The 15,958-nt window shown below is 39.0% G+C and overlaps 1 protein-coding gene across 4 annotated transcripts in view; it reads left to right on the top strand.

Moving 5' to 3' along the window:
* The first annotated feature begins 675 nt into the window (after positions 1–675).
* Positions 676–15,958, top strand: part of Orct (Organic cation transporter) — a 30,098-nt gene continuing 14,815 nt past the window's right edge. Inside the window, exon 1 of one of the 4 annotated variants that reach the window (XM_076787179.1) lies at positions 676–1,145. The gene's annotated coding sequence lies outside the window, so the exon portion shown is untranslated. Of the gene's footprint in view, positions 1,146–1,650; positions 1,753–3,816; positions 3,942–3,984; positions 4,140–15,958 lie in introns of those variants that run through there. The other 3 variants (XM_076787182.1, XM_076787181.1, XM_076787180.1) reach the window with 3 other exon arrangements.

Below are 15,958 nucleotides of genomic sequence, written 5' to 3'. Positions count from 1 at the left end.
ACTCAAGTGTAGGATTATAATATTGGTCTCACCAGAAAAACTTAATTCATTTTATTTTCGTCATAATAAAAAACAATGAAAATGAAATTCGTAAAATTGTATGGACTACATTTAACCTTTAGAGAATCGGGGTGACCACTATAATAGCCAGGGACAAACTTGGGAATTTTGCGTGACATGTTGATTGTACCAATATATCTATATATTTTGTCATAAAGAAAATTCAAGTTTTCAAGCGAAGTCTGCCGGCTCTCTAAAGGTTAAATATTTTTGTAACGTACATTATGAATAAATGACTTCGATAATCAGAAAAATATGTATATCGTAAAGAGAAGTTCTCTGAAGAAAAGTAATTAATACTTTGAAATATCTGGCATCATAATAATCCATCCATCCAATACCGAATCTCTGAAAAAGCATAAAATATTCCAGTAGTATAATCGGCGTGGCACTTAACTAACATATCACATAGTGACACCTAACTAATGTTCGTTCTCCCGCGTAATCTTGGTACCCGGCTTATTGGTATATTAATGATACTAGCGATGTGTAGTGTAAATTATACAAAATTACAAATGACCTGTGCTTCATACGTCCTTGGTGGTATCTGTTTCGTGCTCACTATACATAGGTGCACACGACCTGGAAATTACAAAGCTCCATTTCATTGTCAGTTAAGCGCGTGCGAACGTCCGAACGGGAACACGTAACACGGTCTACACGCATGAAAACCCGCTGTCGAAAAGTATGAAAACGATTGTTTCGTGGAGTGAAAGAGGTTATCCGGTTTCGGTATTTTTCGAAGTGCTCAAGAAAATCGAGGGTTTATAGTTTGTAAACGTTCAGTGAAAGTGTGAGAGAGGTACAGGATCCAGCGTTTTTCTTATCGCGGTTAGTTTATCGAATTGTTATCGTTCCAATACCGCACCTCAAGCATTCAAACGTGTACTACGTTTCGCGAAGTTAACGTGGGAAATTACAGTTAAACGATGCGGTGAAGAGAATTTAGGGAACGTGGTACAAAGTGACATGCTGCTTCGAGGGACACGCCTCGGTGTGAACGATAATCGATCGCAACATGATTATTCATAATCGATGGCGTGGCGCAAACGGGCCAATCGAGTTCCATTGCATCAATGATCTGGGTATGATTTTATACAAATATTTTTACCAAACTATTCTTATTATAATTTTAAAAAACAATTATGATATACATATTTAAAAAAATATCCACATTACTCACAAAATAATAGAAGACAGGTGCTATTGTGAAGTTTACAATTGTCATAAAATTATTGTAAATTAGTATAATACTATCTAACTTATTACCATTACAAAGGACAATAACATTTGGATAGGTCTTCATCAATATTAAGTGCGTTGCTTTTGACGTTAAACGTTAGGATAAAACTCTTTAAACTGTACATAGATAGGATAGTTTGAAATTTTAACGGTTTCTAACCCGTTTTACTTATCTTCTTGGGATAATTTTAAATTTCATCTTGGTGCTACTAAAACATTGTTATCTGTTGATATTTATGTTAACTAGGTTGTGGTTGCGTTATCGCCGCCAAGCGATTACTTATCGTCATGGTTCTTTGATAGTTTCTTTGAATTAATTTGAGTTACTTTGAATTAATTGTTCGGAATTAAACGTTCGTATTCGCGTGCACGTTGTAAGTTATGTACAAATTAAAAATTCAGTGAAAAAGAGGAAAACTTATTTGTATTGACATCCGTATTCAACGTAAAGTGAGTCATTGTTTGGATTCGGAGAAGCTAAGGGTACAACCGCCTTTTGAGTTATACGACACGTTTGACGATCCTATCACAATGTTGTCGCACAACCCGTCGCCAGTCCCATTCAGAACATATACTGTTAATGCGAGGCGATTACGCGTTTGTCACTAGTCAATGCCAATCGTTTCAAGTAGAGCCGGTAGCGTTGCACGTTCAACTCTCACAGCCGGAATTATAACCACAAACCGAAACAAACGCACTAACCTATCGGAAAGAAAGGGGCAGAGCACGTGTTCCGTGAATGCAATTGGATTTCAAATAATCACGTTTTTACGTTAATTCTGTGTCTTGTACTGAACATACCATAGGGTCAAAGGGAGAAAGTATCACATACACACTAAATTTGATATTATAAACGTACTAACAACCGGAAGGAACACGTTGTATTTTCATGTGAAGTGTGTTCGCGCGTTCGTATCCGGACATACGTATTTTTTCAGTTAATAACATTGAATTCAATAAAAAACGACACCATTAATCAGACATGATACACGATAATTTTTAAAATTGTGAAACAGTTTTTGAGGATCAAGTTGCAAATATTTCACAAATTTAATGCTGAATAGTAGACATTTTATGGTAAAATTAAAAGAACAACGTGCATTACATTTGTTTAACGCGCCATTACAATATATTCACTATCTGCTGGGAGCAATGATTCTATTACGAACACTTAATTCGTTTACTCGAAACAACGAACATTCTAAAGTAGATGTAATCATGCATTTCTCGCAATGCCATCAAACGACATTATCTACATGAATCAATAAGTAACCATCTGCGTGAGCATGAAACAAGACAAGAGGTCAAGTGCAAATATACAGAGTGAACATCGCAGCTCCTCTATCGCGGTTGGTATTCATTAAACAGTTTAATTTTTTTTTACTTGTGTTGGATTCTGTACTTTTTAAATATTTCTTAAAAAATAAATAACATTGCGAGGTTAATATAAAAAAGAAGGTTTTCCAAAGTAATTCAGGATCAAATGTATATACTACATGAATACGCATGTAAATACTAACAAAGGTACACTTAGTTATCCATTTTTCTATCTAAGAAATTCGATAATTGAAAATCAGTAATATTATCAGTCTGTGCATTGCAATCAATATGATTGCATCACTTTTAAAGGTCCAGCTATAAGTCATACAGGCCACCCTATATGTACAATGCATAACACTAAAGTACAATAGATGAAATACATATATCGTTCACATCTATTGCGTGATCTATAATGCGAATAAGAGGAGAGGACGAATTTCATTCAATTCGAATAACGTTTAATAAAAAGGTTCAAGGTTCAAGCGTTAAAAATTAGATTTGTTAAAGCAAACTTTTCATGTGCCGCGTTCAATGTAATGTACATTTGTATGTAAAGTAGTGTACATAGGCAGTTCAAAGGGCGTTTCACAGTCGAAGACAAACATTCAAATGCGCCGGAATATGTATAATGTTTCCCTTATCCCCTCTCCTCTCGTTTCAATACGCGGTCAGTTTAACTGTCGACGTGCGATAATACCTATCATTATAAATCGACGTACTATGATCACCTAAATTTCGTATAGAATTTCTGTAAATAATATCCTCACGAGATACTTAAATTTTTGCTTCGCACTATTCCAACAATCAATGGACGAACTCAAATAATACGAAGTGCTGTTTTATTCTATAGTCGGAATTGTTCTCTTTATATTTTGAGAACGTAGAAAATACGCTTTTCAGGATTTGTATACATATGTAGATTACAATGTGGTGGGTCTAATAAATCGATGGAGTTTACTTCAGAAAGCTTTGAACGACATAATCCATAAGTCGTAATTGTACAGAGAGTATGAAGTACAAGAAAATAACGATAATAATAACAGTAACTGTGAAAACAGTTGTACAAAAATATATCCATGTTTTAAATATTGCATATACATAGCGTCGCACCTAAATATTGCATCAATGGAAACCCGATAATATTTGTGAGTCGTCTGGACTGCCCTCTTCCGGTGGCTTCGGAAAACGCTCCGTGTTGCAGGGTCTCCGACCCGTCCCCTCTGCTCCGGTGCGTGTTTTTGACGTTTTGTCGTACTTCGTGTGTCTGTGTACTGTCGACTTGATTGCCAGGCAGATCTGCGATCCCATGACAGAGACAGGCAAGTATAAAAGAGGTATGCATTATCGATTAAATGCGCTGCCGGCCGGCGGGTATTAGACACCGTGTCAAGTGGTTGGCCGCTGAAACGTTTTTCGAGCAAACGATCGGCTCGTTGATGGTCAACTGACCGGTGTGTCGTGACCGCAGATTAACACCGACAGGAAGTAACGTTGTACTATTGTGTTGTGGCGGTCGGGTAATTATATCATTGATCATTTTTCTTAAATAATCTGGGTCACTGGCACGTGAATGCTGCACGAACGTCTGCTTCATGAAGCTGTCGGTACGCATGCGTGCTACAGACGCAGGCGGGAGAATATTTTACGCGGGGGTGTAAAAACGTTGAAAAAACATCCGACTATAATCAGAAGTAATTTAACCATGGTTATGCATATAATCATTTATCACAGACGTAATCGGGTAACTTGGTCGAGTCATAATTTACCAAATGGCAAAAATACGATTTTTTGTTCCGCGTTGTTAGCTGTTGCAACATGCAATTGATAGCATTGCGCACTTCCTGTTACGAACGCGTCCATTGTAATATTGGATAACCAAGTGTTCGATAATGCGCGATAGCTAAAAGTGAAGGGAAAGGGGATGCACGATAATGGCATAGATAAATTTTGAAAAAGTTGTTTTAGCCCTGTCGATGTTATGCATCATCTGCGTTGTGGGGTACTATGGCTGAAGTTATCCCAAAAGAGTTTTTAAAATATTTACGGATAAAACTTCGTAGGCACTGAAAATGGTTGTTCATTAAAAATAGGACACTTCCTCTTTCTAATGTTTCATCAAATTTACACCGAAGAAAAATATATTTTAAATAACACTATGGGTGGTCGTTTTCCAGTGTAACCCGTTCTTGTACAAAATAGAATAACGATTAACAAGCTAGAGTTAGCATAAAATACTTTTTTCCATAGTACTAAGTTAACAGATGATATCAATACGTTCATATTTGACTATCCTGCATGCGAATTGTTGTTGCAGATAAGACAATAGATAGGAAAATACCACTGTAGAACAGTATTTCCAAGAACGTTGCGCAATGAAAGCAGATTTCTATTCAAATTACTTCTATTCTTGCTCATACGCACCATCTCGTTCCGCAAGGTGGGATAAGCAGGCGCCGGGTAATAATAATTCAGGCATTTAGAACGTCAACACGGTAATGAAAAACGAGCGATTAATCACAGGAACGTGCAATTAAGCGAGGCAAACTGTATTCCAAGAAAAAGGAGATACTTCCTTTCTCGGAGGTACACCATCTCCTACAATATCGACGTAAATTAACGTTGAATTAATAGAATATTAATGTAAAGAATTGCGCGATTTAATAACAATTTCAATTGCGGCGATTTAACAGACAGATCGATTTGTCTGGCAGGAAAAAAGGTAATGGTTAGGCGCCATATCTTTTTTCTTACGACAGGACGAGATTGAACATGTTTGAATTGCAAAAATTTGTAAATGTAGAAATATCCATACTCTATTGCATTGAGTGGTAAGTTCGTCCCGTTTCGTATCAAGAGACAATAATGGTTCTATTATTAAATAATTGTAATTAACCTGGTTAATGAATGAAAAACGTGGCATTCAATTTTTATGCTTGGCAGGTTTGAGGCCAGTAGTCGGCCATCTTAAGATATTATTAATATGCTAATTTCTACATGTTTCATAATATGGGTACAGGAGGCTATAAATTCGAAGTGAGGCTGATCATTGTGATCATTGAAATATATAGTAAATTTATTTTTAAGCAATTTCGTTTTAGGAAGGCTGATTATTGGGCATATTCAAGATAAATTACAAATGCGGAGATAACAAAAAGTAGCAGATGGAGAGTGCGACAAAGAAGCTAGAGCTGTGTGTCTGTGGGACGATAAAGGGAGTATGAATATTCCTTTGGCTACGCCTCTCCGTTGCAAAAACACCGATCAGCGATCCGAAATGAGCCCGACGCGTCTGAACGCTTAATCCGAATGCCTCGGTGGAGCTGGTTGGTCCCACCAGCAGCCGAGTGCCTGTATTTCTGTCCTGAAATTCCGCAGAGGGGGATGTGAACGCCTTCTGCAGCTTTTTTGTCTCCTTCGCGGGTGTAGTTCACGGGAGCGCCCTTGCAAGGACAGCGGCCTTTCAGGGCTTTCAGGCCTTTCGGGGCGAACGCTTTAACGAGCCGAATGGTTAACGCTGCGTGCAGACTCGGTCGTGAAACCTAAAGCCACATCTCCATTCTTGTCTGCTACCTCAGGACGAATCTAAAGCCCGATACACACCATACATGTATGTTGTCCATACATTCTCTCGGAGAATTTAAAGCTATGTCCCCACATTTGCATTGTAGAACTCGGTACTGTATGGAGATCGTAAGTTTGCCGAGGATAATTTCCTCGAGGAAGTTACATCTACTAGATTGTTTCTAATAATACGTTACTACAGTTTGTAGATGTTGGGCAACTTACGATCTACATTATAGAAATAACTTCATGAAACACCTTGTACTGTTCTGTAAGAAAACGGGCCCAGCTTTGGGTCTCAATCAAATCTTATCGACTCTCAACAGTGGCTCTAGTTGGATCCAATTAACAACTTCTATACCCCATTTTATTTTCGTCAATCCTCCCATGGTAACTTGTGAGAAGGATGACCTCTTTCCAACTCTAGAAAGAGGTGTCTGTTCGCGACTACAGCTTTATGTGACCCGAGCAGTCTTAGTTCTCCGTAATGTGATTAATGTACATCCCTCAAGGTGCGAGCTCTTTCGCTATTAAAATTTTAGCACCCGATGGCCTAGGTCGGGACCTCTATTCTCGGTATCTCCATTCTGTCTTCGTTGTCTCACCCACATTTTCTGCTATTTAGGAAAGTGTACACCTCTCCCTGGCCCCCACTGTCACCAACTTCTAAGCCTCGAAGTATCAACGGTACATTTGTGTATTAATGCCGAGTCTCCATTTGAGGGGCTCTCTCGGTCCACTTGTCCGCGTGTGGACATCTAGCCTCATCCACTTCGGTTGGCAATATCACTCAGGTCTGGACGCACCCTAACACTGGCGAGTCAAGACGAGTATAGACCCCGGAGTCCTCTCATCTCTTGATTCTCCTTCTTTCTTCCACTTTCTCTTCTCGTCTTCTCCTCCTCCTCCGCCGACTCTATTCTTCCCTTCCTTTCATTTAGCCCTGCCCCCCTCCCTTTGCCCCCTCGAAGAGTCAGCCGTCGCGTTGCCCGCTTTCCTTCTTTTCTTTGGTGCGTTCTTTCTTTCCCGCTCTCTGGCTCGCAGGAAACCAGTCGCGATTTTTCACGCGGTGGGAACTAGAAGCCGCTCCCTACTATAAATAGCCTTCGAGTTCGCTCTCGAGCCACGCTCTCGGCCTCCAACGGCGATGGGAGTAGCTAAAAGGGGGTAGCCGTCCATGGGCGCCGACGCGGTCACGTTTTCATTAGGATTTTTTTATCGCCGGGACAATCCTTCTAATTTCGCGTTTCTTCCTTTTTCTTTCTTCCCGGCTTCGCATGGCCACGCATGATCCCATGGTGCAAGTTTTCGTGGGGGCTCGCCCAGACAAAAAAACTACCCGTCCGACGAATCGAATAGGTCATGATCATGCCATTTTTTTTTTTCGCACTCTCAACCACTTCTTTAGCACCGGTAATGGCATCTTCTTGCCTCCGAATAGTTGTTGGCGGCGGCACAGGGACGCTTAAATAGCTAAATTAGGTAGGGGATGCTGGCTCATCCCTACTTGCGACTAGAAAGTTCTTAATTGAGACGTCGAGAATGGAGGAGTTTCAAAAACGGTGTGGCCGTTGTGGGATTATATCGGAGAATGCCGAGTAGGTTTGTATTTTATTAATTGTTTATGCAAATAGGGTTAGTGTACCTTGATTCGGCTCCTACCCAGTAGTCAGGCTTCCTGAAAATAAACAAGAGACACCTACTAAGAACCCTCCTATTCACTCGAATGAGCACAATGGTCAGCCTATTCCTCACTTCCAATGTATTGCCTCGTGTCCTCATGTAAAAAGTTTATAAAATACTGTATTAATAATAACGACGCATACAATGGCTGACTACTGGAACAATTACACTACATGTTTTTGTTTACCGAGGTTATTATGTGGTTTGTAGTTTAATTAAAAGTTCGTAAGCGTTAGTCTCGCTTCTTATCTTTTTTTTTTTAGGGCTACTGTTTGATTGAGCTTGATAGTCCTTTCGAATAGTTGAGACTGAATATTTTCAATTACGTTTTAAAATAATATATCTTTTCCATTTTCGTTCATTAAATAGTTCGACGAACATTGTTGAAGCGTTTAAAAAATTTCTCCTCCCCCTATCAGGATAAAATTCTATCGGCGCCCATGCAAGTCATGACTTTGTACGCACGACAGAGCAAGGGGGTTGGGGGAGGGGTGAGCGTTGGAATTTTTATGGAAGAAAAAAAAGCTCCGCGTCTGCGACCAATCGGAAGGGCAGTCTCGGAGCCCGAGGATGGCCGCTGAAGAGCACGATAAATGCAGATAATTAAAAAAAAATGTTTTTAATTCTCGCATCGCAGAGAAATGTAGTTCTAGGAATTTTTGTGAAACTGTTAAACACCTACCTACCCTCTGATATCGGTGTTTTTTTTTTAATCTACTAAATTAAATAACTTTTTCGTAGGGTAGTTAGCGGTTTTGCAGTTTCACCGAAATTTTTTCTCGGAAAAATATTCATGTTAGACACCGCGTTTAGTTGTTTGTATAAACTCATCGAAATCTTTTATCGATATCCTTATACTTTTGAATTTTATAATTACATATAAAAGGGAGCATTTTTCAAAGCATACGATTCAGCTAATGAAGACGATAAATCCAGAAGATTAAAGGAGAAGAGATGAACCAAAGCAAATACAATGATAGGATCAAAGGAAACGAAACATAAAACAAGATAATATAGTATAACCGAACGAAGTAAAGTCGGCAAGTGAAAGAAGATACAGTGAAAGTTTGAAAGGGGATACAGTAGGGAAATTGAAGAAGATAAGTCGAAGAAGATGAGGACCCCCCCCCCCCCGTTCGCCACGCCAATTTTACATGCTGCACTCTGGGCGCCGAATTTTCACAATTTATAAAAAAAATATTATAGAAATAATCATTCGAGAAATTGTTGTAACGCCAGTCAATGGATGGCCACCACGACGTTAATCAACGTGTTAAATAAGGGGAACAAAGAAAATTATATCAAAAGGAAAAGCAACAAAAACAGTAAGTGAATGAAACTGTGACATTTAAACGATAGATCTATTTATGCTATTCGATAGCAAGTGAATTGATATATCAAAATGTATTGATCTAAATCTACTTACTCCGAGACCTGTCCACCTCAAATTAAGATCTTACGAGTATCTCTAAAGATAAAATAAAATATTACTTGACATCCTTACCCCCACCACTGTTCGTCACGCTCTAGCCACACCCCTAGAGTTTTCTCAGCCAGTTGCAGCCGCGCAAACTTTCCTGCTACCTTCTGCTTGAGATTCTGTGCAAACAATAAATAGAGGAGTATACGAATGCGTGTTCGATTAGCGTCAATTAAGATACGCCGTTCGTCAGGCTATTGAATCTCAATCAACTTGACTGGTAATCGGTTAAACCAATTGGCGTCTTATTGGTTTAATATTTGTTACCGTTCTCTAAGATGTCGGCGATGCTATTTCCGCTAATCGTTTACCGTCCGATCGGAATTGCGCGGAAAATCATCGAGAGATTTTGTAATGTTACGACGATGGACACTTGACGTAGATTAATCACCTGGAAAATCGCAATTGATTTTGACGTATTGCCTGATTATCTTTTATCATTGAAGAATCAATTATGTCCACGTGGACAACCACAATTACTATCCTACAGTCGACTATGTTTACTATATTTATTTTTTATATCGTTGTACACGAGGAGGAAGTTTTATTCTATTTTGACTGTATAAATTATTATTATTGTCAGACCTCAAGGTTAGGACAGTTTAGAGTTTAATCTTGTTCTTGATTTTTTTCTTTTACAATTACTGAAATTATAAAAATGTTTTTATTAGTACTGTATGTTACTATTACATGTTGTTATTATTAGACTGGGGATTTTATGCATATTTTAGAAAAATGAATAGAAGGAAACACAAAGCTGTGAAGACATTAGAAGACTTGAAGAGTATTGTTACATTATTCTTGACCTGTCGAACTAACAACACGAGAAAGTTTGCTTTTATTCCATCTCTGTTTCTTGAAATTTACTTAGAAAATGTTTTTTTTGCATAAAGGTCCGCAGTCTCGTTATTCTAATAAATAGTTTTTTCGAGCGTTGTCCTGTCCAATAATGCCGTTGGTTTGTAGGACGTTGCACAAAGATCCCTTGTTCAAGGATCTTTCCCCAAAACTGGTGTCGCCTTTCCGCTGAGTGTGTGCCTGCGATGCGTCAATTGTCATCGAGCGGTGTACGGCTGGTCTGTTTTTCCGTTTCGAAACAAAACACTTGACTTTTAGCCATTCCCAAGTCCCTAAGGAATTGTAAAGGCCAACCATGCCAATAAATAACTCAAAAATGACAGTGTCCCACTCGATGGTAGCACAGACCCAGATACGATGACAATTCTAGAAACAGACTGCGGTTTTTGCGCATTTAAAACAAAAACGGACAGGTTACGTATAAAACTGAAAAGACAGAAAATTATTAACCAGAAAAATTTAATAAAACAGACAAAGTATTATATCTTCACCGCGAGGAACGTGCGAGGGTTAATCGAAAATAAATATTTTGATTAGTCTTTTAAACGCGTGGGTCAAAGTGGACCCAGGCGTAGTTAGCCTAGAAACGGTTGCCTCAAACTCTCATCTATTCTATTCTTTCGTCATCGATTCTCGTAAACTTTGACACGAGTCTGGTGACGCCTCGATGCAATCAATTAAGTTGCAACAAGTATTGTCGATTCGCCGGCGCGAAATTGCTTTAGAACGCGATTGCGTGTCCGCGGATTATTTTTGTATCACGCTCGCCGCGATTCGACGCTCGGGCAAGACGTTTCGAGAATTCGTTCGGAGACTCGCGGACGTTTATAGACGAGGAATAGTTGCGGCTCTAACTAAACGCATAGAAGAACAAAATACGCTTGCGGGAACTATTTCCCCTTTTCCAACGAGGACAACATTTTTCAGTGAAAGATTCAAATACGTTCACGTATTCATAAAAATCTTACTTGGAACACACCTTGTCAGATTCACAGTTACAATCGGCATTGAATGATGTTTATTTAACCCTTTGCACTCGAAGCTCTTTTAACTCCAAAACGAAACATTTCTTTCGACCTAGCATATTTCTCTTCTATATATTTTGTTTTCATGTTATACATACGAAAATGGTGCAATTTACTCGTACAATACTGAAATGTTTAGTATATTTATCAAATACAAACAAATTTAATAACGTAAAAAATATTTTGAATAATGATACAGCAATTTTCAGTGGCGCCTTACAGTCGCCATTCGAGTGCTAAGGGTTAAAACATGTGCGGGATGAAGGTGTATTTAGTCGATGAAACGGGATACAATTGAAAAAATGACGGCAACTAACAATTTAGAACAGAAAAAGTGGACATTCGAGCTGTTTTAATGTTCTAGACATTGAACGTGTTAAATTAGCGAAAAAATTCTTCGGTCCCGAAAGTATGAAATTTTGCAGACAAAATATTGCAAATAATTATTTTGCACCCCGTATGACGAATCCTCTGTCGCGAGGATGTTCCAACCAAGAAAACGAAACTTGTACCCACTTTTATTACACCGACTCGGAGGAGGAAAGAGAACGAAACAGGGAGCAACGAGAAACGAGAAAGGAGAAAAAGAAACGCGAAGTATCGCAAGGATCGCGGTAGGAACGATAAAGTTACGATTTGCGGGGCAATCAATGCGCGGAACCGGTCGGCAGTCCGCGGGCATCATGATTTTCGAATCAATTTGCGCTTGCTGGGAAATGCACCTGTATGCACATGTCGGCGTCTCCCTTTCACGGCTCGCCGCGAATGTGAACTCATGTGAACGTGTGCGCGCGAGCGCGCTATTTATAGATAAGCGCAAAGCTGATTATTTCTTTCACGGATACCCGTGGGTCCGACTTCGCTACCACTCGGGACGCTTGTTATGGTAGAACCGTACGCCATGGGAGTAGTGATGGTCCGTAAAAGAAGAGGGATGGAATAGGTGATAATTGTCTAAGGGGGGACACGGGAGGAGGGTGGTACGCGAAGATTCTCCGTCGTTAAAGCCACTGTTTTGTCCATTAACCCTTCGTTTGAAACTAACGAGATTGACCCTGAATAGAGAAATCGGTCGAAATTTAATCAGTATTAACAATACAACTCTATTAGGATTGCGAGAACGCACGTGTCGCTGCGAGAACAATGTCGGCAACGTTGTGCTACAAGGCAAATAAAAATTAATTTAACGGGAGCTTCTAGTCTAGAGCTGTTCTATTGGTCTCAAATAGAAAAACGGAATGGCATTTTAATTGGTATGGATGTAGTTATGTCACGAGCGAAAATAAATAAAACATCTCGTTATTTAACAAAATGGCGGAATTTTTATTTTTTGTTTGGTTTTCTTCACATTTGGCATCATAAAAAAAAATTAAAATATACCAATATTTGCTGAAGTTTTTGGTTCATGCGATAGCGGCAATTTTCTGAATACTCTCTCAAAATTTGAATTGGATCGTACAACCAGATCTTGAGATATCCTGTCAGCCATTGCAGAAAATAATATAAACTTAAAAGTTTGCTAAAAAATATATAACAGAAAGCAATAAAGCTCCATAATGCGCTTTAACACGTTGACTGCCATGTCACCCATATGCGGGTGACGGAATTATTTGTCCAGGTTTTAAAATGGATTTTTACGTTGATATATTCAGTATACCAAATTTGATTAGGATCTGTAAAATGCACGAAAGTTGGAGGACTACTCAATATCATACATTTAATTATTTTCAATTTTTATTTCATTAAATAATTTACTTTGAGGTTATGGAATTTTTGAGGTTTCTAGTTCGGCAGTCAAAGTGTTAAAATACTTTTAAGAAGGGTGCGATTTTAAATACAGTTAAAATAATAAAAGATCAAGGGCTACATAAGGGTAACGCTTATTTTCAACGATTCTATAAAGATGTTCGTTCACCTTGGTTTGGGCATAAAAAGCTAACCCGTCAATGCATTGTTTCAGTTAATAGATGCAGGGCGGACCATTATCATTTGGCTGCTTCACTTGCTCGCATTCGCATTATCGATAACCCCAAATGTAAATGTAACCAAGAGCAAGAAACGCTTAACCATGTTCTATGGCAGTGTAACCTATATAATGATCAGAGGATAAAACTTATCCAAAATCTTTCTAAAGCAGGATTCCAATTGCCATTGGACATAGGTTGCTTAATAGCTGATCTTAATATTAAAGCGTGCGTTTATATAATAGCCTTTCTAAATATATGCAACCTATGTGCCTAAGAATCTTTCTTTTTATATCGTTGCTAACGTTTTCGTTACACCATACAATATACTATGTAATACTCTGTACTAAACACTATGTAATAATAAATCTCATAAGAGATTTCCTAATAAAAAAAAAGTGTTAAAATGCGCTGAAAATGTCTGTTGTGGTGGCTTCAAACTTATGGAGCAAAATGGTTCCTGAATCCAGTGATTTCTCTATACATACCTATATGTCGCCAAGGTCTGGATGATAAAATTCGCGGAATTATCCCCACTACCGCGGGGTACACCTCGTGAGGGGTCACGAAGCTCGAGAGTCCTCGGACACCGAGGAGTGTAAACATAAGGGTCGAATGTATACATCAGAGGCCGGCAAGCCTGGCGGTTTTTCCTCGTGGCTCGAGTATGTCTCCTAGAGGATACACGACGCTGGAACGACCCGTGTTGTTGACATATCGAGAATTCACTGTAGTTTTAGTCAAATTGGCCAGAACAAGGTTGCGCATGAAAAGCTTACAAGGAAGTTGTGTTGGTAAATGATAGCACAATTTACGCCCTAGAAGATCGCTTGCTCAAAAATACCGTTTGCCAGGAAACAATAAAATTCTGTAACATTGCAAACAGTGTATCAAAGGTAAACAAGCAAAGCATGAATGAACAGTGTTTACGTTTCGCAAGGAATACATTAAGAACTACTTTGAAATGCGGAACGTAAATTACGCGTTTTCCTCAATCTGCACGGAGACTGCATTTCGAGACACACGGGTTGCTTTATCAGCTCTAATACAAACAATTGTCGGTTTAAACTGATCATCACGGGACGAGGAGTTCTGGTCGTCATGGAGGGTTGAACGGTTCGGCGAAGAGTAGAAGAAAGAGGATGGGAGAGGATAAAGAAGCTGGAAGAAGTACAACAGAAGCATGAAGAGATCGCAACATTCCAGCAATCCAGCAACAGTTCCCCAGGAATTTCAAGTTTTGTAGCTTGTTTTTTCGAGAGAAGGGAGCCGGGGTATGCCGATGGTCGTAATAACTGTCCGCACCACTCCAATCGCTAAAATGTGGGTTACAAGAGTGGCATGGACATCTATCGCTACTGAATTGTATTTATACTTGTATCATACTGTAAACTCAATTTATCTAAAAATTTCCCACAGAAAGCTGTGGTTTCGAAATAATTCTAAAACAGGAAATTCGAAGTCGATTATTTTCATCCGTACGACAAATTTCCTGTTAAGACTTGGGATCCTATTAACCCTCGAATGGTACTTCAGTAAAATTTGTACGGAATTATTAGGAAGACTCTAATGTGACAGGAAACGGTATACCATTTGTTAATAACAGTGTACCGATAACAACAAAATAGAGTCTGATTTTTTTTTAAAGCGAAATTAATAACATACTAACCGGATATAGCAGTGCAATAGGTTAAATTAGTGAAGACAACGATTATCAAATGTCACGGTCCGTATGAAAATATTTCAAGGTCTTCGCATAATGCCCGAAGAATTGGGCCAGCTATCGTGCATCCGATCATTGTCGCTTAATATAGAATTATCCGTTTCTTTCGAATATCAGACGTCTGTCCGATTCGTCCCGGGGAAAAGTATTATAGTGCTTAATACGGTGGGGCATGGTATCGAACACGTTTCATTCGTGCCCGTTAATGTTTTTCCTCGAACGAACCTGTTGGAAATTACATCTCTTCGACCTCCTTTGTACTCGTCCTTCAAACACATGGAGGAGGGACGATGGGAGGATAGAGAGGGAAGCAGAGTATCGTGGATGAGTCGAGAATTGTAATTTACAAGATCTCCTCGTCCTCCTTGTTTTTCCACGCATGAATAATTTACAGTCTCTTCCACTTTCGCGATCGATTTATTTGTTTTCCGCGGGATCGTGTGTCCTTTCAAGATCGAACTGCTTCGTTCGAGGGAACACAGCTCTCCCCTCTCTTCTCGAAAACACAAATTCTAGATCATCCAAAAATATTTTTCATTACTTCAAGTTCCGCGGGATCCTGTATCCTGTGAGGATCGAACTGATTCGTACAATAGATTCTATGGATCTGAGTCCAAGTGAGCTCTCTTCTTGAAAAGACGAAATCTAATTGCATTACTTAAAATTTTTCTTATGTATCTTTCCTTAGAACGAAAGAATATATCTCCTTATAACGAAGTTTACCTTTTACAAAAGCAATAAACAAATTTTTTGCAATAACGAGCTCTCCGTGCTTACGTAAACAAGTTGTTCGTCGCTAAACAACGTAACGTACTCGAAACAAGTGAATATTCAGTAAAATAAATGCTTTGATAAAGTTTAGCGTTACGCAAACGTTGTTTAGAACGAGACAGAGACCCCAATTTAGTAGATAAAATTATGCCTAATTCCGTTTTCCATAAATTAGTACCCGTAACATTAATATGCGCAGTCCGCGCTTGTCACTGTTGTCGCTCGCGTGCGCTCGCTTCTTCGCTTTATTTTAACTTGCCATCGCGAGCGA

Source organism: Halictus rubicundus, chromosome 4 (assembly GCF_050948215.1).
Source record: "Halictus rubicundus isolate RS-2024b chromosome 4, iyHalRubi1_principal, whole genome shotgun sequence".
Lineage (NCBI taxonomy): Eukaryota > Metazoa > Arthropoda > Insecta > Hymenoptera > Halictidae > Halictus > Halictus rubicundus.
The sequence above is the reverse complement of the archived record's forward strand: the minus strand, read 5'-3'. Positions and strand labels throughout refer to the sequence as shown.